This window comes from Pinus tabuliformis, chromosome 1_2 (assembly GCF_031772625.1).
Source record: "Pinus tabuliformis cultivar Carrire ecotype Pingquan chromosome 1_2, CPIR1, whole genome shotgun sequence".
Taxonomy (NCBI): domain Eukaryota; kingdom Viridiplantae; phylum Streptophyta; class Pinopsida; order Pinales; family Pinaceae; genus Pinus; species Pinus tabuliformis.
This window is the reverse complement of record NC_142298.1, coordinates 361,771,422-361,796,395: the sequence shown is the minus strand read 5'-3', so window position 1 is coordinate 361,796,395 and position 24,974 is coordinate 361,771,422. Positions and strand designations below refer to the sequence as shown.

Sequence of the window (24,974 nt, the reverse complement as noted above, 5' to 3'; positions counted from 1 at the left end):
CTAGTTCTGATCTTTGATGGTGGACAGAGATCAGGCACTCAAAGTTAATATATCCACCTGGCGACTCCACATCATCCTCATAATAAAGACTCCACTGGAGAAATGAACCCAAAAGAAATTTATGAGCAGATCAGGCTTTTGACCTGGATTATTATCCAAGAGGTCATGTTCTTTCTCCTCCATAAAATTTTGCTGTACATATTGTTTGAACTTGACTTTTATGTTTTTCCCGTAGAAAATGTTGAAGAAAGCCCTCCTTGCACATTAGAACAACAACCTCTAAATGCTGTTGATGCTCACCTTATAGTCAAGGGGGACACTACTGTCAAATCAAATCATCCTATCCCTGTTCACACCGAACCCAATCATTTAGCCCCTGTACACAATCCCCTGCCTCGTAAGGTTCCTGATAGATATAAGCCACTCATTTTGCCTCCTGTGCTTAATGCTTTGCCCAAAAATCATCCCATGTATCTCCCAAGATTTGATGGAGAGAATGGAGTCACTGCCCAAAAGCATATCCAGGCTTTTGATGATTATTTAAACATTTTTGAAGTAGAAGATGAGGATGTTAGTCTTAGGCTGTTTGCCCTTTCTTTGCAAAGTGAAGTTAGGACTTGGTTTAAAGCAATGCCTGAGGCAAGCATCTCAAATCTCTAGCAGTTATTCAAACTCTTCCTTGATAGATGGATGATCAAAGTCAATTTCCTCGCACTCATAGAAGAATATAATCAATTAAAAAGGATTCCAAATGAATCTGTTCAGCAATTTTCTGACCGATTCAATCAAGTTTATCATTCTATACCATTGAATATAAGACCTCCCCCTGATTTGGCCCTATTACATTATCCAGCAGCATTTGATCCAGAAATAGAATTCCATCTGAGAGAAAGGGGCCCCTCTACTATTCAACAGATGCAGAACATGGCAGTAGATGTAGAGGTTAATTTGAAAGTTAGGGAGGAGAAGCTGAAAGCAGAAAAAGGGGATGGACTTGATATCTTTGTAAAGAAAGCAGAGGAATTAAAGCAGATGTGCACAACAGAAGTTGAACGTTTAGAGCACCGGAACAGGTCTGTTTTGCGAAAGGAAAGTAATGATATACATGCGCAAACCTGCCACAAAACAGATGACATATTCATACCGCCATACATAATGGAGCAGTCTGTTGATATAATGTATGAACATAATAGCTTCTCTTCCTTCAACTGTCTGCCCAAATATGATCGGTATGATGATGACTGTGAGCCTAACGACCAAATCAGCCTTACAGAGGAGTCAGACATTATTCTGGCATAAAGCTCAGTTCAGGTTCAGCTGCCTGAACCCAATGATCGGAATGCCCATCTCAGCCATGAAGAAAAGGAAGAAAGCGCAGAATGTGTTGATTTCAGCGAAGGAGCTTTACCATTTTGTTTCAAGTCTTTTCAGTTTATTAGGGGAAAATATCATGCTGTTAATAATCATGTGTCGCCATGATCTGGTACTGATCAGCTAGAGGAAAGTCCAGGCCCTGATCCTAAAGTATTAACACTAGATTTGCAGCCCCAAAGTGCCAGTGAATGTCAGATTGAGGACGACTCAGAAATGGCAGCATGTGACCAGATAATCCAACTGGATTCCCTGCCATCGGGTTTGCAGCCATCTCAGATATTTGAAGAAGAAAAGGAATAGTCAGCACAAATTTGTCAAGTGCCATCTGAGCCAGCTTTCAAAGAATTACAGGTACCATCCCATGTTTTGCAGAATTCATCTGATGGTAAACTGCTTGATGAGGTAAAACAATGCTCTTTTCCGCTAATAGGCTGCGAACCACGGTATCAAGTGGTTGATGATCCCTCAATTCTAAAGCATGATAGCTCTCCCAAACTTTTGTACAGTTCTTTAGTTCAGTTCAGCAATAATGTATATATGCTACAGGACCCGTTTGTACAGTTTCTTGTTTCAGCAAAGAAGGTCAGCAGCTTCCTGATCTTCTCAAAAATTAATAAAGCCATATCAGATTGCAAGATCTCCATTTCAGGTAACAGCAAGCACAAGCAGCAGGGGCCATTCATATTTATAATGCTCAAGTGGCTGCATTGGCTGTTTCATTTCACCTAATGACAAAGTAAGTATGGTTAGGGTAGGTAGGTAGGATTAATAAGGCAATCGGCCAAGCAAATTTTGCAGAATACAGCAGCAATTGAAAACAAGGCAGTCTGACCTGCTGTTCTTGGCCTTTCACAAGGAAAAGCCATCCCCATGTGCAGCCACTGTTAGCCTCCTGCTACAGCAGGTATTCATTTTTCATGATTGACATTTTTACATGCCAAATATGTCATACTTGGCAAGCTGCAGTGTTCCATATTTCCACAATAAGCAATGAAATTGTGCTGGTCCAAATGCCACTGCTGTATTCCATTTGTGATGAGTTTTTCAGTTAAGGGAAGGCCAAACAGCTAAATCTTGGTCTCCGCAGATTTCAATTTCCTGTTATAGAATATAGAGAATGTATCTGTCCAAACAACTAAATCTTGGCAGATTTGTAGATAAGTAGAGAATCAAAGGGACCCAACTGTTTAATCTTGGCCCTGGCAGAAATAAGTGTAGATTTAGATAGGAAAAATTGAAAAAAGAAAAATTGTAAAGCTGGGTCTGCAAGTCTAAATGCACCCACCCATAAAAAAGGAAAAAATGTTAGAAAAGTAGGCTGGGTAGGTAGCTGTGTGGTTGTAGAATGATAATTTGTGATCAGTTTTGTGGTACAAAGTATTTTATCTTTTCAGATCACAGTACAGGCAATTTTATGCAAAAGGGCTCAAAGGTGAACATCACTAACTCCCCTTTCTTCTAAATTCCCCAAAGCCACTTACTAACTTCCCAAAGAGGTCAAGATTTGCTTGCCTCTTAGTCTCATCATACTCCATATTAGTTACCTTGGTGAAGATCTGCTTCACTCAAGGAACTCAGTTCTCTACAAGTTCTTTGTCCCAAATTTAGCCTAAGGTCCCTGACCTTAGCGCTTGCTGGTCACCTTCATATTAACTACTAACAGTATTATATAAATCCCTATCAGTTTTTCCATTTCCCTATTAAACTATGCATATAAAACTCCCCTATGTAAATATTCCCTCCCTGGCAATATAGCCATATTTTTATAAGTCCGGGAAAAAATGGTCCATCTAGGGTTGTTTTTAGCCCATCCGAGTCATAGCAGGGATTAATCTGACACCTGGTTAGACTAATAACCTCTTCCTTAACTCTAAAAACCCTCAAAAACCCACTTTTTATCCCTTTACCCCAAGTTTTGGGCATAAATTGCAAACCCGCACTCAAAAAACCCATAAACCCGCCATTTCCTAAGTCTAAACCCACCGCGCGCTATATTTAAAAGGGAATATTCCCGCGAATATCCTCGCCCACTAACCCGCCGCCGCCTCGCGTCTACCGCCAACCGTTGGATCTTCCGCCCTGTAGATCGACGGCGGGCGGGCCGTCCCATCTCCAAAACGCCCGAGCTTTAGCGTCCGGGAGATGGGCGGTATTGCCGCCGTACCTCCCGCCACGGGTCAAGCGTTGGGCCGTGGCGGAGCCCTCTCCCCCTAAACCGCCTTTGTCCATAAGCGGTGCGCCCAAAATCGGAAACCACCCCTGCTTGTGTCACCCGCCTGCCCAGTGACGTCACCCTCCTGCCCAGTCACTATGTCGAGTCACCTGCCTGCGTGGCCTCCTGCCACGTCACTGCCACGTATCCTTGCCACCGTACCTACCACGTCACCATCCGTACATGATGACGTCATCCCGCCACGTCGTCCTACTGACGTCATGCTGACGTCACCCGCCGTACAATGTCACATCATGCTGATGTCATCAGCACCTTTTTGGCACGAAGCGTGAAAAGTCGCACTTCGGAGCCACGTCGCCTAGCGCAAATCGCTCATCGCTAGATTTTTTGGGCCTGAATGGGGAATCTTCAGGGAATCTTTTCATTCTGCGGCCCCCAGCAAGCCCGAAAGGCGCCGAATGACCCATTTTTCCTCGCGAAGCTTGCCGGAAGGAGCAGAAAACAGTTTCGAAAGAAACAGAGGCCGAACAGCGGCCATTTATTTGTGAATAAGACCCACAACACCTCAGAACAACATCAATTTATTGCCAAAGGGTATCAGAGGAAGAAGGAGAGCCAAAGAGTATCAGTCGAAGATTTCTAAAGGGCTCGAAGCACTTAAACATTGATGAGCCCCACAGAAAGTCAAATCAAGAGGAGTAAGCCCATCCTAGCTCTCAAATCACAGTCAGAGGCATTTAAAACCGCCGAACAGCAAGGGTGCAAAGACCAATGCACAATTATGACAGATGAAGAGCACAGAGCCACCAGGACAGATATTAACTCATTTTGATACAGCTGCCCCCAGCAAAGCTCAAAGATATTTTCTGGGATTTATTTCTAGATAGGATTAGGTTAAAGTAATCAATTTTCTGTCAGACCTGTTAGGTCGGTTGTAATAGATAATTTTGTATAAATCTTCCCTATATATACCACCCTCTGTATTGTTTAAAGGGTCGGTTGGTTGATAGTTTTTCAGTGGAGTCTCGTACTGTATACCTGATATGTTTTCTGTAATCAAAGACTGCTGAAAAGCTTGGAGGAAAGACTGTCTGCTCTGTGTTCAATGGTTTCAAGAAGTGAATTTGGAATTCATGTGCTGCAACATGACTCAATAAGTTTTCCTATCTCTGTTTTTTCCATTGATATACCGTCTAAATAGCAGAAAGAAAGAATAGTCTAGAATTGGTTTAACTGCCCTCTATGCTCATTTTCTGCTGTTTCTTTATGTTTTCCTCTGGATCAGTCATGAATACGAATTCCCTTCAGCTCATATTTCCCCTAATCCATCCATCTTTGACAGTTGTCTAGGAAATCTTAACTACTCCTAGATAGAGCTCATTCACTTTCCCGCTTTAAGCATAGTGAGAGATTCTTTGTTGCCTCTCATTCCTTATCCCTCATTCCATCCTTTTAAGCTTTAAGTGTTGTTTCATGAGTAGCTACCTTGCTCCTTATTTCTCTTGTGACCAAGAAAATGCACCAGCAGTCCGACTCCTTGACTCCACGCCCAATGATTTGAAACTTCCAGACTATGCCTTTCCTCTCTGTCTGAAAACATCAATTTTCCCACCAAAAAACAAAACAAAAAACCCTCTGAACTCGAGACCTAGCCTAAAATCCTTTTTAAAAAACAAAGCTAAATCTAAAAGAGAGAGCCCTCTCTGATTGCAGGTTGGCTAGAACCTGCAGTCCAAAGTTGGTCTGTGGTTACCTCGGCCGTATCCTTTTCCGGAGCTTTAAGGACAACCTGAGTGATAACATAATGGCGACTCCACTGGGGATCTTCCTCAGATAATTTCACAAAGTGTCACAAAGAAAGTTGGAAAGCTCCACTGGGAGGAACCAAACCTTCACAACCATTTTTCAAGTCTAGTTCTGATCTTTGATGGTGGACAAAGATCAGGCACTCAAAGTTAATATATCCACCTGGCGACTCCACATCATCCTCATAATAAAGACTCCACTAGAGAAATGAACCCAAAAGAAATTTATGAGCAGATCAGGCTTTTGACCTGGATTATTATCCAAGAGGTCATGTTCTTTCTCCTCCATAAAATTTTGTTGTACATATTGTTTGAACTTGACTTTTATGTTTTTCTCACAGAAAATGTTGAAGAAAGCCCTCCTTGCACATTAGAACAACAGCCTCTAAATGCTGCTGATTCTCACCTTATAGTCAAGGGGGACACTACTGTCAAATCAAATCATCCTATCCCTGTTCACACCGAACCCAATCATTTAGCCCCTGTACACAATCCCCTACCTCGTAAGGTTCCTGATAGATATATGCCACTCATTTTGCCTCCTGTGCTTAATCCTTTGCCCAAAAATCATCCCATGTATCTCCCAAGATTTGATGGAGAGGATGGAGTTACTGCCCAAAAGCATATCCAGGCTTTTGATGATTATTTAAACATTTTTGAAGTAGAAGATGAGGATGTTAGTCTTAGGCTGTTTGCCCTTTCTTTGCAAAGTGAAGTTAGGACTTGGTTTAAAGCATTGCCTGAGGCAAGCATCTCAAATCTCCAGCAGTTATTCAAACTCTTCCTTGATAGATGGATGATCAAAGTCAATTTCCTCGCGCTCATAGAAGAATATAATCAGTTAAAAAGGATTCCAAATGAATTTGTTCAGCAATTTTCTGACCGATTCAATCAAGTTTATCATTCTATACCATTGAATATAAGACCTCCCCCTGATTTGGCCCTATTACATTATCCAGCAACATTTGATCCAGAAATAGAATTCCATCTGAGAGAAAGGGGCCCCTCTACTATTCAACAGATGCAGAACATGGCAGTAGATGTAGAGGTTAATCTGAAAGTTAGGGAGGAGAAGCTGAAAGCAGAAAAAGGGGATGGACTTGATATCTTTGTAAAGAAAGCAGAGGAATTAAAGCAGATGTGCACAACAGAAGTTGAACGTTTAGAGCACCGGAACAGGTCTGTTTTGCGAAAGGAAAGTAATGATATACATGCGCAAACCTGCCACAAAACAGATGACATATTCATACCGCCATACATAATGGAGCAGTCTGTTGATATAATGTATGAACATAACAGCTTCTCTTCCTTCAACTGTCTGCCCAAATATGATCGGTATGATGATGACTGTGAGCCTAACAACCAAATCAGCCTTACAGAGGAGTCAGACATTATTCTGGCATAAAGCTCAGTTCAGGTTCAGCTGCCTGAACCTAATGATCGCAATGCCCATCTCAGCCATGAAGAAAAGGAAGAAAGCGGAGAATGTGTTGATTTCAGCGAAGGAGCTTTACCATTTTGTTTCAAGTCTTTTCAATTTATTAGGGGAAAATATCATGCCGTTAATAATCATGTGTCGCCATGTTCTGGTACTGATAAGCTAGAGGAAAGTCCAGGCCCTGCTCCTAAAGTATTAACACTAGATTTGCAGCCCCAAAGTGCCAGTGAATGTCAGATTGAGGACGACTCAGAAATGGCAGCATGTGACCAGATAATCCAACTGGATTCCTTGCCATCGGGTTTGCATCCATCTCAGATATTTGAAGAAGAAAAGGAACAGTCAACACAAATTTGTCAAGTGCCATCTGAGCCAGCTTTCAAAGAATTACAGATACCATCCCATGTTTTGCAGAATTCATCTGATGGTAAACTGCGTGATGAGGTAAAACACTGCTCTTCTCCGCTAATAGGCTGCGAACCACTGTATCAAGTGGTTGATGATCCCTCAATTCTAAAGCATGATAGCTCTCCCAAACTTTTGTACAGTTCTTTAGTTCAGTCCAACAATAATGTATATATGCTACAGGACTCGTTTGTACATTTTCTTGTTTCAGCAAAGAAGGTCAGCAGCTTCCTGATCTTCTCAAAAATTAATAAAGCCATATCAGATTGCAAGATCTCCATTTCAGGTAACAGCAAGCACAAGCAGCAGGGGCCATTCATATTTATAATGCTCAAGTGGCTGCATTGGCTGTTTCATTTCACCTAACGACAAAGTAAGTACTGGTTAGGGTAGGTAGGTAGGATTAATAAGGCAATCGGCCAAGCAAATTTTGCAGAATACAGCAGCAATTGAAAACAAGGCAGTCTGACCTGCTGTTCTTGGCCTTTCACAAGGAAAAGTCATCCCCATGTGCAGCCACTGTTAGCCTCCTGCTGCAGCAGGTATTCATTTTTCATGATTGACATTTTTACATGCCAAATATGTCATACTTGGCAAGCTGCAGTGTTCCATATTTCCACAATAAGCAATGAAAGTGTGCTGGTCCAAATGCCACTGCTGTATTCCATTTGTGATGAGTTTTTCAATTAAGGGAAGGCAAAACAGCTAAATCTTGGTCTCCCCAGATTTCAATTTCCTGTTATAGAATATAGAGAATGTATCTGTCCAAACAGCTAAATCTTGGCAGATTTGTAGATAAGTAGAGAATCAAAGGGACCCAACTGTTTAATCTGGGCCCTGGCAGAAATAAGTGTAGATTTAGATAGGAAAAATTGAAAAAAGAAAAATTGTAAAGCTGGGTCTGCAAGTCTAAATGCACCCACCCATAAAAAAAGAAAAAATGTTAGAAAAGTAGGCTGGGTAGGTAGCTGTGTGGTTGCAGAATGATAATTTGTGATCTGTTTTGTGGTACAAAGTATTTATCTTTTCAGATCACAGTACAGGCAATTTTATGCAAAAGGGCTCAAAGATGAACATCACTAACTCCCCTTTTTCTAAATTCCCCAAAGCCACTTACTAACTTCCCAAAGAGGTCAAGATTTGCTTGCCTCTTAGTCTCATCATACTCCATATTAGTTACCTTGGTGAAGATCTGCTTCACTCAAGGAACTCAGTTCTCTACAAGTTCTTTGTCCCAAATTTAGCCTAAGGTCCCTAACCTTAGCGCTTGCTGGTCACCTTCATATTAACTACTAACAATATTATATAAATCCCTATCAGTTTTCCCATTTCCCTATTAAACTATGCATATAAAACTCCCCTGTGTAAATATTCCCTCCCTGGCAATATAGCCATATTTTTATAAGTCCGGGAAAAAATGGTCCATCTAGGGTTGTTTTTAGCCCATCCGAGTCATAGCAGGGATTAATCTGACACCTGGTCAGACTAATAACCTCTTCCTTAACTCTAAAATCCCTCAAAAACCCACTTTTTATCCCTTTACCCCAAGTTTTGGGCATAAATTGCTAACCCGCACTCAAAAAACCCATAAACCCGCCATTTCCTAAGTCTAAACCCACCGCGCGCTATATTTAAATGGGAATATTCCCGCGAATATCCCCGCCCACTAACCCGCCGCCGCCTCGCGTCTACCGCCAACCGTTGGATCTTCCGCCCCGCAGATCGAAGGTGGGCGGGCCGTCCCATCTCCAAAATGCCCGAGCTTTAGTGTCCGGGAGATGGGCGGTATTTCCGCTGTACCTCCCGCCACGCGTCAAGCGTTGGGCCGTGGTGGAGCCCTCTCCCCCTAAACCGCCTTTGTCCATAAGCAGTGTGCCCAAAACCGGAAATCGCCCTTGCCTGCGTCACCCGCCTGCCCAGTGACGTCACCCTCCTTCCCAGTCACTATGTCGAGTCACCTGCCTGCGTGGCCTCCTGCCACATCACTGCCACGTATCCCTGCCACCGTACCTACCATGTCACCATCCGTACATGATGACGTCATCCCGCCACGTCGTCCTGCTGACGTCACTCGCCGTACAATGTCACATCATGCTGACGTCATCAGCACCTTTTTGGCGCAAAGGGCGAAAAGTCGCACTTCGGAGCCAAGTCGCCTATCGCTAGATTTTTTGGGCCTGAATGGGGAATCTTCAGGGAATCTTTTCATTCTACGGCCCCCAGCAAGCCCGAAAGGCGCCGAATGACCCATTTTTCCTCGCGAAGCTTGCCGGAAGGAGCAGAAAACAGTTTCGAAAGAAACAGAGGCCGAACAACGGCCATTTATTTGTGAATAAGACCCACAGCACCTCAGAACAGCATCAATTTATTGCCAAAGGGTATCAGAGGAAGAAGGAGAGCCAAAGAGTATCAGTCGAAGATTTTTAAAGGGCTCGAAGCACTTAAACATTGATGAGCCCCCCAGAAAGTCAAATCAAGAGGAGTAAGCCCATCCTAGCTCTCAAATCACAGTCAGAGGCATTTAAAACCGCCGAACAGCAAGGGTGCAAAGACCAATGCACAGTTATGACAGATGAAGAGCACAGAGCCACCAGGACAGATATTAACTCATTTTGATACAGCTGCCCCCAGCAAAGCTCAAAGATATTTTCTGGCATTTATTTCTAGATAGGATTAGGTTAAAGTAATCAATTTTCTGTCAGACCTGTTAGGTCGGCTGTAATAGATAATTTTGGATAAATCTTCCCTATATATACCACCCTCTGTATTGTTTAAAGGGTCGGTTGGTTGATAGTTTTTCAGTGGAGACTCGCACTGTATACCTGATATGTTTTCTGTAATAAAAGACTGCTGAAAAGCTTGGAGGAAAGACTGTCTACTCTGTGTTCAATGGTTTCAAGAAGTGAATTTGGAATTCATGTGCTGCAACATGACTCAATAAGTTTTCATATCTCTGTTTTTTCCATTGATATACCGTCTAAATAGCAGAAAGAAAGAATAGTTTAGAATTGGTTTAACTGCCGTCTATGCTCATTTTCTGTTGTTTCTTTATGTTTTCCTCTGGATCAGTCATGAATATGAATTCCCTTCAGCTCATATTTCCCCTAATCCATCCATCTTTGACAGTTGTCTAGGAATTCTTATCTGATCCTAGATAGAGCTCATTCACTTTCCCCCTTTAAGCATAGTGAGAGATTCTTTGTTGCCTCTCATTCCTTATCCCTCATTCCATCCTTTTAAGCTTTAATTGTTGTTTCATGAGCAGCTACCTTGCTCCTTATTTCTCTTGTGACCAAGAAAACGCACCAGCAGTCCGACTCCTTGACTCCACACCCAATGGTTTGAAACTTCCAGACTATGCCTTGCCTCTCTGTCTGAAAACATCAATTTTCCCACCAAAAAACCCTCTGAACTCGAGACCTAGCCTAAAATCCTTTTTAAAAAACAAAGCTAAATCTAAAAGAGAGAGCCCTCTCTGATTGCAGGTTGGCTAGAACCTGCAGTCCAAAGTTGGTCTGTGGTTACCTCGGCCGTATCCTTTTCCGGAGCTTTAAGGACAACTTGAGTGATAACATAATGGCGACTCCACTGGGGACCTTCCTCAGATAATTTCACAAAGTGTCACAAAGAAAGTTGGAAAGCTCCACTGGGAGGAACCAAACTTTCACAACCATTTTTCAAGTCTAGTTCTAATCTTTGATGGTGGACAAAGATCAGGCACTCAAAGTTAATATATCCACCTGGCGCCTCCACATCATCCTCATAATAAAGACTCCACTGGAGAAATGAACCGAAAAGAAATTTATGAGCAGATCAGGCTTTTGACCTGGATTATTATCCAAGAGGTCATGTTCTTTCTCCTCCATAAAATTTTGCTGTACATATTGTTTGAACTTGACTTTTATGTTTTTCCCGTAGAAAATGTTGAAGAAATCCCTCCTTGCACATTAGAACAATAGCCTCTAAATGCTGTTGATGCTCACCTTATAGTCAAGGGGGACACTTCTGTCAAATCAAATCATCCTATCCCTGTTCACACCGGACCCAATCATTTAGCCCTTGTACACAATCCCCTGCCTCGTAAGGTTCCTGATAGATATAAGCCACTCATTTTGCCTCCTGTGCTTAATCCTTTGCCCAAAAATCATCCCATGTATCTCCCAAGATTTGATGGAGAGAATGGAGTTACTGCCCAAAAGCATATACAGGCTTTTGATGATTATTTAAACATTTTTGAAGTAGAAGATGAGGATGTTAGTCTTAGGCTGTTTGCCCTTTCTTTGCAAAGTGAAGTTAGGACTTGGTTTAAAGCATTGCCTGAGGCAAGCATCTCAAATCTCCAGCAGTTATTCAAACTCTTCCTTGATAGATGGATGATCAAAGTCAATTTCCTCGCGCTCATAGAAGAATATAATCAGTTAAAAAGGATTCCAAATGAATCTGTTCAGCAATTTTCTGACCGATTCAATCAAGTTTATCATTCCATACCATTGAATATAAGACCTCCCCCTGATTTGGCCCTATTACATTATCCAACAACATTTGATCCAGAAATAGAATTCCATCTGAGAGAAAGGGGCCCCTCTACTATGCAACAGATGCAGAACATGGCAGTAGATGTAGAGGTTAATCTGAAAGTTAGGGAGGAGAAGCTGAAAGCAGAAAAAGGGGATGGACTTGATATCTTTGTAAAGAAAGCAGAGGAATTAAAGCAGATGTGCACAACAGAAGTAAAAAACGTTTAGAGCACCGGAACAGGTCTGTTTTGTGAAAGGAAAGTAATGATATACATGCGCAAACCTGCCACAAAACAGATGACATATTCATACCGCCATACATAATGGAGCAGTCTGTTGATATAATGTATGAATATAACAACTTCTCTTCCTTCAACTGTCTGCCCAAATATGATCGGTATGATGATGACTGTGAGCCTAACGACCAAATCAGCCTTACAGAGGAGTCATACATTATTCTGGCAGAAAGCTCAGTTCAGGTTCAGCTGCCTGAACCCAATGATCGGAATGCCCATCTCAGCCATGAAGAAAAGGAAGAAAGCGCAGAATGTGTTGATTTCAGCGAAGGAGCTTTACCATTTTGTTTCAAGTCTTTTCAGTTTATTAGGGGAAAATATCATGCCGTTAATAATCATGTGTCGCCATGTTCTAGTACTGATCAGCTAGAGGAAAGTGCAGGCCCTGCTCCTAAAGTATTAACACTAGATTTGCAGCCCCAAAGTGGCAGTGAATGTTAGATTGAGGACGACTCGGAAATGGCAGCATGTGACCAGATAATCCAACTGGATTCCCTGCCATCGAGTTTGTAGCCATCTCAGATATTTGAAGAAGAAAAGGAACAGTCAACACAAATTTGTCAAGTGCCATCTGAGCCAGCTTTCAAAGAATTACAGGTACCATCCCATGTTTTGCAGAATTCATCTGATGGTAAACTACGTGATGAGGTAAAACACTGCTCTTCTCCGCTAATAGGCTGCGAACCACGGTATCAAGTGGTTGATGATCCCTCAATTCTAAAGCATGATAGCTCTCCCAAACTTTTGTACAGTTCTTTAGTTCAGTCCAGCAATAATGTATATATGCTACAGGACCCATTTGTACAGTTTCTTGTTTCAACAAAGAATGTCAGCAGCTTCCTGATCTTCTCAAAAATTAATAAAGCCATATTAGATTGCAAGATCTCCATTTCAGGTAACAGCAAGCACAAGCAGCAGGGGCCATTCATATTTATAATGCTCAAGTGGCTGCATTGGCTGTTTCATTTCACCTAACGGCAAAGTAAGTTCAATAATTCTGGATCCCTCTTCCGCCTCCAAAATGAATAAGTGCTATGCATAGTTAAAATGAAAATGAAAATATGAAAATATGGAAAATTTCGAAAAATGAGTAAGACGAAAGTAGAGAAAGGCTTCCTATGCAAAGAGGTGATGCAAGTAACTTCGCCAAGGTACTGACCAGGCTTGCTGGTAGCAGAGCGATGCTTGTGTTCCTACGTGACTCCGCCACGGTACTATCCAGGCTTGCTGGCAACAGAGCAACACCAAAGATGAAAAATTAAACTATGACTATCATATGGTTCGTGCACCAATATACCCCTCATCCCAATCGAGACAACTATGTTGGCTTGGGTTGGAATGTGTGCCGACCGATCAAGAGCATGGCATATGCTACATCTTACAATCAAGCAAGTGTGGAAACCAAGACAAACAAAGAACCGAACAATACTTCTGGAGGTGTTAGACTTGCTTTTCACGAACAAGGTCCATCCAGAGAGCTAGAGTTCTACCAGCGTATCTCCAAGTGTTGTAGTGGCTACAAAAACCCTCTAAAATTTTCACCTTAGTTTTGTTTCGAAGCCTCCCTACCAACCATCCTTAGCAACATGTTTTGCATTGTCAAGTACATAGGATTCAACTGATTTTTAGTGGCTCGCCAGCATGTGCATGTCAGTTTGCTTCACTCCCTTCATAGGCCGCCATCCTGGACCTAGGTTATTTGTTGGTTGAGCAGATCTCCTATAAAATTGCCCAATTCTAGAGGGGAACTAGCCTTCCCTCTAGAAATTGCGTAAATATGTTGGGCTACCTGCTGACCTCTAGAATTGCGCAGAATAGTCAGACATGATTCCCACAGAAAATTGCGCAATCTGGCCTGGCATTGGGCCTCAGCCCAGAATTTGCGCAATTCTAGGAGATAGTCACCTGCTGATCCCATAAATTGCGCAATCCCTCAGGGGCAGCCAGCCTAGCTCAACCCAGAAACTGTGCAAATCCCTCTACCGGGACACAACAAACCTGATTTTCATGCATGGGCTGCTTTTCCCAAAATAACAAAAAGCAACATGCAAAAAGCATCACTAGATTTTAGGGATCTATTTTTAGCAACTGGAGGTTACATGCAAAGATCATTTTAGATACTACCCTCCAAGTGTCACTTTTTTCTAGATTTGTGGCATGCGCGTCATGAGCCTCAAACTTATTTATTCAATGCTGCAAAGCTCTTTCTTCACATCGATCTTGGGGCTTTGACATCCCATATCGCATCTAGGAGTCGTCGGCATGTTCAACTCAGCCTTTTCCGGGTAAGTCCACTTTACATGTCTTGTGCAACATTTTTGTCGCTTTTTTTTGTTTTGGCTTGTGTAAGTGTTGTCTTCTTGATTTCAATGAACGCTTGATGTCCTTTGCATGTCTGTTAGCTTGTACAAGCACCGTTTCAGTTTTCGTTTGCATCTCATTGCTGTCGCATGCATGACACTGTTTTTGCACCGCCTGTCGCTGTTGCGGTAACCCGTTTCACGGGCATGCATGTTTTCCCGTTTTCTGAATCTTGCATTCGCTATTTGCATGCATGATCATTCACTCTTGTTTACATTTAGTTTCACCATGCATTCAAAGCTTCACATGTTTTCAGTCGGTGGGTCTAGGCAACCTTAGCCCAAGCCTTGCCTTGCCCAGACAACATTGCACATTTCTGAGAGGGAAGGCTTTGCCTTCCTCCCAAAAAATGTGCAAAACTGACCAGACACTCTCCTCCAGGCCTGATCTATGAAATTCTGAGAGCCAACGCTCTGTTGGCCCAAAAAATTGCGCAATGCAGTCCCTGGCCCTGCGTGACTTGCTGATTGAAATTATGAATTGCATAATCTCAGCCCCCAACAGGTCATCTTGGATTACGTATTGCATAATTCCAGCAGCCAACCAGCCTCCCGACAATCCGGGATATCTTTTGTGCAGTTCCAATAGTCAGTCTCATGGCCTCCCGGTGAAAATTGCGCAAACCTTACTGTCAGTCTCCCGGGTATGTTTCATTTTAGTCCTCAAGTTTGCTTTGGTTTTCAACTGATAGATTGCTTGCCATGAATGTCAACATGTCTCCAAGTATTGCAGGTGTTCATCCATCTCTTAGCAGTTCAGGATCAATGGCCTCTAAGAGAGAAGGGTCAAAGGACACCATCGGAAGCGCAACTGGAGATGTAGTTGAGCAAATGTCTATGAGTTTGCCAATTTACGAAGACACCAAGTTTCTCGTAGACAAAGACATCAAGTTGAAATGGTAGGAAATCAATGATACATTCTCAGGCACATTTGGGGAAGATATGGAAGACCGCAGGGTCTATGTGAATATTCACAAGTCTGGCTTGTGCTGGATTGCATGCGGGTATCTCACGTTTCCATATGCAGACATGATACATTGGATCGTCTCGCACACTGGTCCTAAGACGATGGTGTTAAGTAGTTTCAACAAGATAAAGATTGCTACCTTTAGGGCAAAGGACTTTCAATAGATGTACCACTCTCCGCAGCCGGTGATAACAATGGAAACACCCTTCACTAGACCCAACAACACTGCATGCTCCAGAGATATCTTGAAGAGCTGGGTGAAAGAGCCAACCAAGTTCAGGATAACACTCAACTAGGGTTACAAGATGAAAATACTGTGAAAGGCATATCAGTACTTGGTCATCTTTGCATGCCGCTTGTATGGCATAGATAACACAGACACCTTCCCGCAGAGTTGGGTGATTGCGTTGGACAAACTGGCCAGTGAAGGCAGACCATGCAATTGGTCTGACATGTTGGCTCATAGGCTGAAGGAACATGTAACAAAAGGTTGGAAACTACCCAAAGGATAGAAAGTAGAGATATACATGTCTGCATACGTTCTAGATGAATTCTGTGCCCATTAGCATGTTGAAATATGGCAACAAGAATATTCCAATTTAATTTGTCCTTGAACTAAATTGTGAATTAAAATTGAATTTAGTCTTAACAGCTACTTGAAAATAATTAATTAATTTATTTTAAATTAATTAGTTGGAGAAATTCAATTTAGAAGTCTTTCTGAAGTCATTCAAGAGTTATCCCTTAAATTAAGGAGATAAGATTGAGTTGTCTTTGAGTTGTAACTAGTTAACTCAGTTTACTGAGTTAAGTCTAATTAAATTAGTTCCAAACTATTTGAGGAACTAATAGTGAGTTAACAGTCAGTTGATGCATTAGTGCACTCAACTAGTGCTACTCCAGTTAACTGAATATTCCCTCATCAGAAACTCATGCATGTCTATTATGAGAAAGACCCAGTTGAGATTAATGTTCAAGGACAGTGTACTATCAGTTGCATGGGGGGTTGGCTTATCGGGGGGGGCTTGCTCGTTCAACAAACATTCCCCCCGAGAATAACTACGCTACAGGGCCGTGTTTTGTAGCCGAAAAACACCCGCCCACTAAACTAATAGTCTAGTCACGAGAAGACGAAAAAGAAAAAGAATAAGAACCGGAGCTCTTGAACCAATAGCTAGTTGGTAGAATCACTGGGAACGCGCAGACTTGAACTACGAGACTCAATCTTAATGAGTTTAAGGGACTCAATTTGACTGAGTTTAACCTACCATCACTCCCTTTTGTTTGAGCGGTTCGAGGGTAGATGGGGAACCTCTCGTATCTCCCCCTACATCCGCTTTCTCATGGAGAAAACTCATGCATGTAGTCAAGGATTCATCCTTGAGGATTGCGCAATTTTGAAGGCTTGTTTTTCCACTTGGTAATAGGCTAATCATCCACAAGGAACAACAGAAGGAAATAGGAGCTTGGAGGGCAGAGAGGAAGGCTGGAGAGAAGCCAAGATTGCCTGTGAGCATCTGTGAGGATTGTACTAAGAGCTAGATAGCTGCGAGAGCTAAGGCTTTGTATAATTCCTATGTATTTCCACCTTGTATGATAATACAATAGTGTGGGGTTTTTATCTAAGAATTTCCCCAAAGTATTTTCATGTGTATTGTGTCATTGATTCTTCTTCTTCTGGTTATATTGTTCAGCTTGATCTTTAAGCTTTCGCAAATTGATAGTAGAAATAGGTTATAGTATTCTGCTTTGATTTATATTGCATTATCGGGTTAACCTATCTCAGATTTTCTACATGGTATCAGAGCTGTGAACAATATAGTGAGAAGAGAATTCAAAGTTTGAAGTTCAGGGTTGCAGGTGCAAATCGAATTCATATCATACTTCAAGGTTGGCCAATGGTGTTGTATGTCTTGAGACTCGAGTATGCCTTGGAAGGTAGCTCAAATTACATAGCATGGAAAGATAGAATGGAGGCTATATTAGAAGACAATGGCTTGAAGGAATTCATTGATCAAGAAATCCCAAATCCAGCGTCAACTAATGCACAAGAATTGGCTGAGTGGAAGAAGTGTGTGGTGAAGGCAAGCAAGATCATTCTTGAGGGAGTTCGAGACCATATTGTCTCAAGTCTCCATGGGAAGGATACTCCATTTTCAATGTGGAAGACATTGAAGGACCTCTACCATAACAGTAGTGACCAGAGGAAATTGGCACTTAAGGATAAGCTTCGAAGAATCAAGATGGAGAAGGGTGATACTATTTCCACATATCTGAACAAGTTCACCACCTGCAGAGATGAGCTTGGCAGTGTGGGAATAACTACTTCTGATGATGATATGGTGAGCTTCGCTCTCCTTGGCCTTCCAAAGAGTTGGAATAGCTACCAGGACTCTGTGAATGGAAGGGAGAAACTACCGGATTGGGAACGACTGTGGTCGGATCTTATGCAGGAGGAGATCAGGAGGAGCACATAAGATGGTTCTTCATCCAAGAATGATGATGAAGAAAATCTGGCCTTAGCAAGTAAGGCAAGGAAAGGGAAGGGGAAGGCTTCCCATTTCAAATCGAATTCTTCTCATGGAGGGAAGAAGGGTGACATGTCTAAAGTAAGATGCTTTAATTGTCACAAGATGGGACATTATGCGACTAATTTCCCATCGAAGAAGTCCAAGAAGGGATCCTCAGAAGGATTGGAAGGTGAGGCATTAGCCTCTCAGTTCGAAATGGACTTTACCCTCATCGCATGCATGGTGTCATTGATGATGGGTTGTGTATGGTATCTTGACAGTGGAGCCTCATTCCACATGACCAGTGATAAAAATTTATTCAGTGCCTTGGAGGAGAAAGACCTCAAGATGCGCATAGAGATGGGTGACGACGGAAGGTATAGTGTTTTAGGAGTGGGCACGGTTGCTTTTCAGAGGGAGCATGGAGCTCCTCTCACCTTGACAGATGTGATGTATGTGCTTGGACTGAAGAAGAACTTGGTATTGGTCGTGATGTTGGAGGACAAAGGCTACGATGTTGTCTTCAATAAAGGAAAGGTGTTCCTAAGACACATAGCCACGGGTCAGACCAAGAGGATAGGGATTCGGGTGAAGAATCTCTATAAACTAGAGGTAGATGATTGTGTAGCATTGAGTACAAAAGCATAATTGGTGCAAAGCCAAGACATTGGCGAGTTGTGGCATAGGCAGTTGGGCCATTTGCATCATGGGGCTTTGAAGATAATGCAACAGATATCTACAGGGCTTCCCAAAGGTAAACTTGAGCAAGTTGAAACATGCAAAGGTTGTACCTTGGGAAAGTACACCAAGTATTCCTTTCATGATCGAGACAGTCGAGCCGAGGCTATCTTAGAGCGACTTCATACTGATTTGTGTGGACCATTGTCGACGTAATCCACAGTGAAGCAAAGGTATTATGTGATTTTCATTAATGACTATTCTTGTAAATGTTAGACTTATTTCATGCAGAAGAAGGACCAAACTTTCACAAAGTTTTGTGAGTTCAAAGCTTTGGTCGAGAAAGAGTCAGGGAAGAAGATCAAGGCCTTGAGAAGCTACAACGGTGGAGAATATGTCTCTCAAGAGTTTAAGGAATTCCGTGCAGTGGAAGGAATTAAACGAGAGTTGACAGCACCTCATAACCCACAGCAGAATGGGGTGGCCGAGAGGAAGAACAGAACTATTGTAGGGGTAGCATGGGAAATGTTGCATGACCAAGGCCTACCACTTCACTTGTGGGCTGAGGCATGCAACACAATAGTCTATTTACAGAATAGAAGTCCGCATCGCATACTTGGGATGAAGACACCGGAGGAAGCTTTCTCTGGTAAGAGACCAGATGTGGGTCACTTCAGGATCTTTGGCTCATCGGTATATTGCCATGTGACAAAGGATGCACGGAAGAAGCTTGAGCCGATAGCAGAGTTGGGGATATTTTTGGGGTACACTGATACACCTCACAACTATCGGGTGTACTTGCCTACCAGTCGAAGGACAGTGGTTCACAGAGATCTCAATTTTGATGAGCAAAAGGCCATGCGAGTTTCCCTTGAGAGGGAGCTCCAACTACAGGCTGTGGAAGAACTATTTTTTCCTAAGGAGGAGGAGCCTCAGACTAATGTGGAGCAGGCGCATGTAGATGTTCGAGGAGTGGAGCCATCCACTCAAGCAGAGTCTTCCAGAGATGGACGAAAGTGCACAAGAGAAGCTGATATATTGTTGGAGGATGCGAGATAGAATGTGGGAGCACCATCTTCTCAGCGTAGACAGAGGAGGTCACTTGAGAGGTACACTGGATACATGGCCCTTGCTGGGGAATGTGTTGAGACCGAACCATCTTCCTTTGAGGAAGCAGTGCAACAGCCGATTTGGGTTGATGCTATGGTGTAGGAGTATGACTCCATAGTTAGTAACAGTGTTTGGGACGTGGTTCCGAGAGTGGAGAACAAGTCAGTTGTGAGTTCTCATTGGCTTTACAAGGTAAAGCAAGATGTTGATGGTAGTTGGAGAAGCATAAGGCAAGATTTGTTGCCCGTGGCTTTTCATAGGTCAAGGGGATTGACTATGATGAGACTTTTGCTCCTGTAGCAAGGTACTCATCTATTAGATCTATGTTGGCACTATCAACATAGATGGGTTGGAAGATCCACAGATGGATGTGAAGACTGCATTCCTCAATGGCCAGATTGAGGAAGAGGTGTACATAGAGCAACTGGAAGGTTTTGAGACCTTCGATCGTGAGTCGGATGTGTGCAGACTCAAGAGAGCGTTGTAAGGGCTGAGGCAAGCACCTCGTGCTTGGTACACCAGGATAGACAACTACTTCACCGGGTTGGGCTTCACAAACAGTGAAGCGGATGTGAACTTGTACCACGTCGTGGTGAACGATAAGCTGTTGATCATCATACTTTATGTTGTATATGCTTTTGAATTCATTGTTAAATGCTAAACACATATAAAATTATGCTAATTGTAAATGAAAATATTAAAATACGTAAAAATAATTTGAATTTGGTCATTTAAAAGACACAATTATTGATTCACCCCATCGCTCAGTAATTTCCAAGTATTCATTAATTGGTATCAGAGCAAGTTCCTTTTGTATCAACCTAATAACTAGAAGGAAGATCTAGTGCATAAGAAGGGCCAATTAGGAAGGATGTTCAAGAAGTAAAGCACCTTTGTTCAATGGTACTAATTACACCTTCTAGAAATAAGTATGAAGACATATTTGATGTTTCTTTGTGTAGATGTCTGGGCTGCAGTGGAGAGTGGCTATGAAGAGCCACAAGTAATAGGTAACAAAAATACAAGTTTTATTTTACATTCAATGAAAAATCCATGATTTCCATCCTCGGTGGGCCAACTGAATCATAATTTATAAAAGTAATGTATTGTAAGAATGAGAAAGAAATGTTGGCTAAATTGGAAAACATTAATGAAGGAGATGGTAGAGTAAAATTGGCTAAATTATAAGTTTATAAAATGCAATTTGAGTCCTTAACAATGATTGATGATGAAGAAATAACTAAGTTCTTTCTTAGAGTAGATGAAATTGTTAATGTTATGAAGGGTCTAGGTGAAAAAATTAAGGATTCTACAATAGTCGAAAAAGTGCTAAGATCACTACCTCCTAAGCTTAATCCCAAGGTATAAACAATTGAAGAAATGTCTAACATTTCAGAACTACCAATGGATCAATTTCTTGGCCCCCTAACAACATACGAAATGAGGATTAAAAAAGGAAAATCAACCACACGCGACGCAATGTTCAAGGCATATAAGAAATATATAGAAGACTAGGAATGCTTATGCTTAAACTCAGATGACGAAGAAGAGAAGTTTGTAAGAATATTGAAGAAAGGGATAGGTAAGTACAAAGGAGAACTTTCATTTAAATGATTTAATTGTGGAAGAGTGGGGAATTATGCCTCGAAATGTCCAGATAAGAAGGAAGAGAATAAGTTTAAAGGGAAAGATAAGAAAAAATATAACATAATGAAGAATGAGAAAAAAATTAAAAAGAAAAGTTTTTATACACAAGAAGATAACAGTTCCTCTAATGATACAAATGAATCCTCTATTGAAGAAGGAATTGGTGAATTTTTCCTTATGGATTTAGAGTCAGAATCTAAAAAAATTAAGGAATGTGAGTTGAGTGAAGAAGAAGGTGAAGTAGACCTTGAGGGGGAGCTAATTAGTTCCATAGAAGAGATTAACAAAATCATGAAGAATAACAATAAACAAAAGGAAAATATGTTAAAATATGTTAAAGAAGATCCTAAGCCCGAAGAGCTTATTCAGTTGAAAGTTGAATTACAAGAAGCCAAAAAAGTGGAAGACATCCTACTACAATAGTTAAAAGAGAAAATCAAATAGTGTGAGAAGATGGAAGAAGAAGTAGTTACCCTAAAAAAGAAGCTAGAGAAAGGACAAACTAAATTGAATATGAACCTTCAACTCAGAAAGGTGTCTGAAAAACTGGACGTGATACATAATGCACATAGATATTTTCTTATGAATCATGGTTCAGGCTATGAAGGAGAAACCATTGGGAAGAAGATATAAGATAAAAGGACCATCAACTTTGTCAAATCTATCATAAGAGATAATGGCAACCCATAGTAGCCAGACAATAAGGATGTTAGCAACACACTTTAACAAAAATAAGGAAATAATGCACCTAAGGAACATCAAAAGATTCATCTCATTTAGTAGCGAAAAGAAAAAAAAATAAAAAATAAATAAATAAAATCCTATTCAATGATAGTACACAAGAAGATTGGATAAGAAAACAATGAGTTACCAAAGGCATTATTTTTCCAGACTCACAAAATTATCAGATGCCAAGGAGATCTTATTCACAAGTACCATCCTTCTGAGGTATGCAAACTTTTTCAATGGATATTGTTACTTATGTAAATATTTTCGCCACAAGGTTGTAAACTGCAGAGAATATGTCATAAGGAATGAAACAAGAATTCTTGAGAAGAAATGAAGGGAGAAACAGATCTATAAATGCAAGAATAAACACGAGCAAGAACAATAATCCATTTTCTCCACTTTCTCTGACACTAAATGCACAAATATCTCTGCTTATGAAAGTTGGTTTGGGCTATGAAGGAGAAACCAGTGAGAAGAAGACAAAAGATAAAAGGAGCATCAACTTTTTCAAAGCTATCACAAGAGATAATGATAGCCCATAGCAACCAAAGAATAAGGATGAACAATAAGGAAATAATGCACCTAAGGAGCATCAAAAGATTCATCTCATTCAACAACAACAAAGAACTAATCCTATTCAATGACAACATACAAGAAGATTTGATAAGTAGATAATGAGTTATCAGAGGCCTTATTTTTTCAAAAGACATAATTATTAGATGCCAAGGAAACCATATTCACAAGTACCATCCCTCTCGAGGTATGCAATTTTTTTCAATGGATTTTGCTACTTATGTAAACATTTTAGCCACAAGGTTGTAAACTTTAGATAATACATCATAAGGAATGAAACAAGAAGTATGAGAAGAAATGAAGGGAGCAATAGATTTGTAAATGCAAGAATAAACATTAGCAAGAGAAATAATCTATTTTCTCCACTTTCTAATGTCACTAATGTTATTATTATTACAATTTTGTTCATAAGTCTTACGAATTTCAACTCAGAAGTTTCAAATCACAAGCTCAAGACAATCATAGGATAAAGGAATCCATGCAGTGGAGAAAGAAGAATGAAGAGAAGAAAATGAGTGAGTGTGTCCTAGTTCTATATGGTTAGATTCAGAATAGTTAGTGGTATGTGGACAATGGTTGCTCTAGGCATATGATTGAAGACAAAATCAAGTTCTTATCTCTAGATGAAAACAAATATGGTAATGTCAATTTCGGTAATGATGCAACAGGAAAAATAAAAGGAAAGGGTATAGCTAACTTGAATAATGGCATATGAAAGGCACATGATGTATTGTTCATAGTGTTGGCTGATACAGGTGTTGTCCTTGATGGCAACTCACACAGATGAAAGTTCACAGTGCAACAGGTTAACAATAAAGGATTACAGATCAGACTCCAGAGATTGAAGAAAGAGAGGTATATGCTGGTTCATTTTGTGAAAGTATCGTATACACGCTGGTACACAGAACAAAAAGAGTGTATACATATACACGCACTCTCACAAGAGGAAAAGCGCGTACAAGATGGAAAATCAATGTTTTGGTTCAAGGTATTTGGTTTGAGGTATTGTTCCGAGGTATCAGTTCGAGGTATTTGGTCCAAGGTATTGGTCCTAAGTGGTTTTGGTTTGAGGTATTGAGAAAGGCCTAAAAATATATAAGGAGGAGAAGATCATTAGGCCAGTGTGTGTAAGTATTGAATATCTTATGAAGTTTTAGATCAAATATGTAGGTTATGGGTTTCTGATGCTTTGCTTGATATGAACTAAGGATGCACCTATGTGGTTGATGATGGATGATGGATTGGGATCTTAAGGCTGGAAATGAATTATCATTATAAGGTTTGACCATGGATAGTCTAGATTTGAATACTAACACATGTTTTATTCTGTAAATGTTATGATCTGGGTATGACTGAAGTCTAGAATATCTGAGAAGTTTTTAAGATAGTATTTGAAAATCTATAAGCTGGTTCACTTTGGTAAAAGCGCGTATACACGCTGGTTAGTCACATCCAAGTGGCATATACATCATGAAATATGATATTTGAAGTTGCAGTTGGATCTGGTTGTTGTTGCAGAGTTCTAGGTTCTGCTTTGTGTTCTGGTGACAGTGTTCTGAAAGTTCAGATTGATTGATTATGATATGCTTCAATGATGATGGGTTGTCAGTGATTGATTGATTCAGTTGTGGTTGATTCAGAGATTGATGATTGAGTTTCAGTGATTGGTTGATATAGATGCATTTGATGGTTGTATTGCAGTTGTGATTGATTTTTAGCTTCAATGTTGTTGATGGGTCCAGTATGAAAATTTGATGAAACGAGGCCTTCAGATTGTGGTGTTGTGTTCCAGGAGTATCCAGTCTAAAAATTTATGAAACATGGTCCCTGGAGGAAGAGAGAAGGTCATAGCCTTCTATAATTCGGTGCCTACGTACTGGTAAACATATCGACTAGTACAAGAGCTAGGGGGTTGGAGCTCCCTTCTATTAGCAGCTGGAAAACGAGTGAAGGTTGGAGCCTTCTTTAGGCCGATGCCTACGTACTAGTAAATGGATTGGCTAGTACAAGAGCTATGGGGTTGGAGCTCCCTTCCAGTAGCAGCTGGAAAACGAGTGAACGTTGGAGCCTTCTATAAGTCGGCGCCTACATACTAGTAAACGAATCGACTAGTACAAGAGCTAGGGGATTGTAGCTCCCTTCTAGTAGCAGCTAGAAAATGAGAGAAGGTTGTAGCCTTCTAAAGGTGGGTGCCTACGTACTGGTATGAGTTTGCACCAATAAAAGATTGTAAACAGGTTTTTCTTATATTAAAAGAAGATAGCAACAAGTGTTTTTTGTCCCACATTAGGTTTCCATTTTAAATCTTGGTGTTCATGTATGTGGCTTATGTGTGATGATTTATTCTGTTATTACTGCACATGGTTACTGTTTATATGGTTAATGAAGTACT

The 24,974-nt window shown here is 41.1% G+C and overlaps 1 pseudogene; it reads left to right on the top strand.

The window, feature by feature from the left end:
- The first annotated feature begins 924 nt into the window (after positions 1 to 924).
- The window catches only part of LOC149205870 (DNA gyrase subunit B, chloroplastic/mitochondrial-like), a 72,450-nt pseudogene continuing 48,400 nt past the window's right edge, over positions 925 to 24,974 (top strand).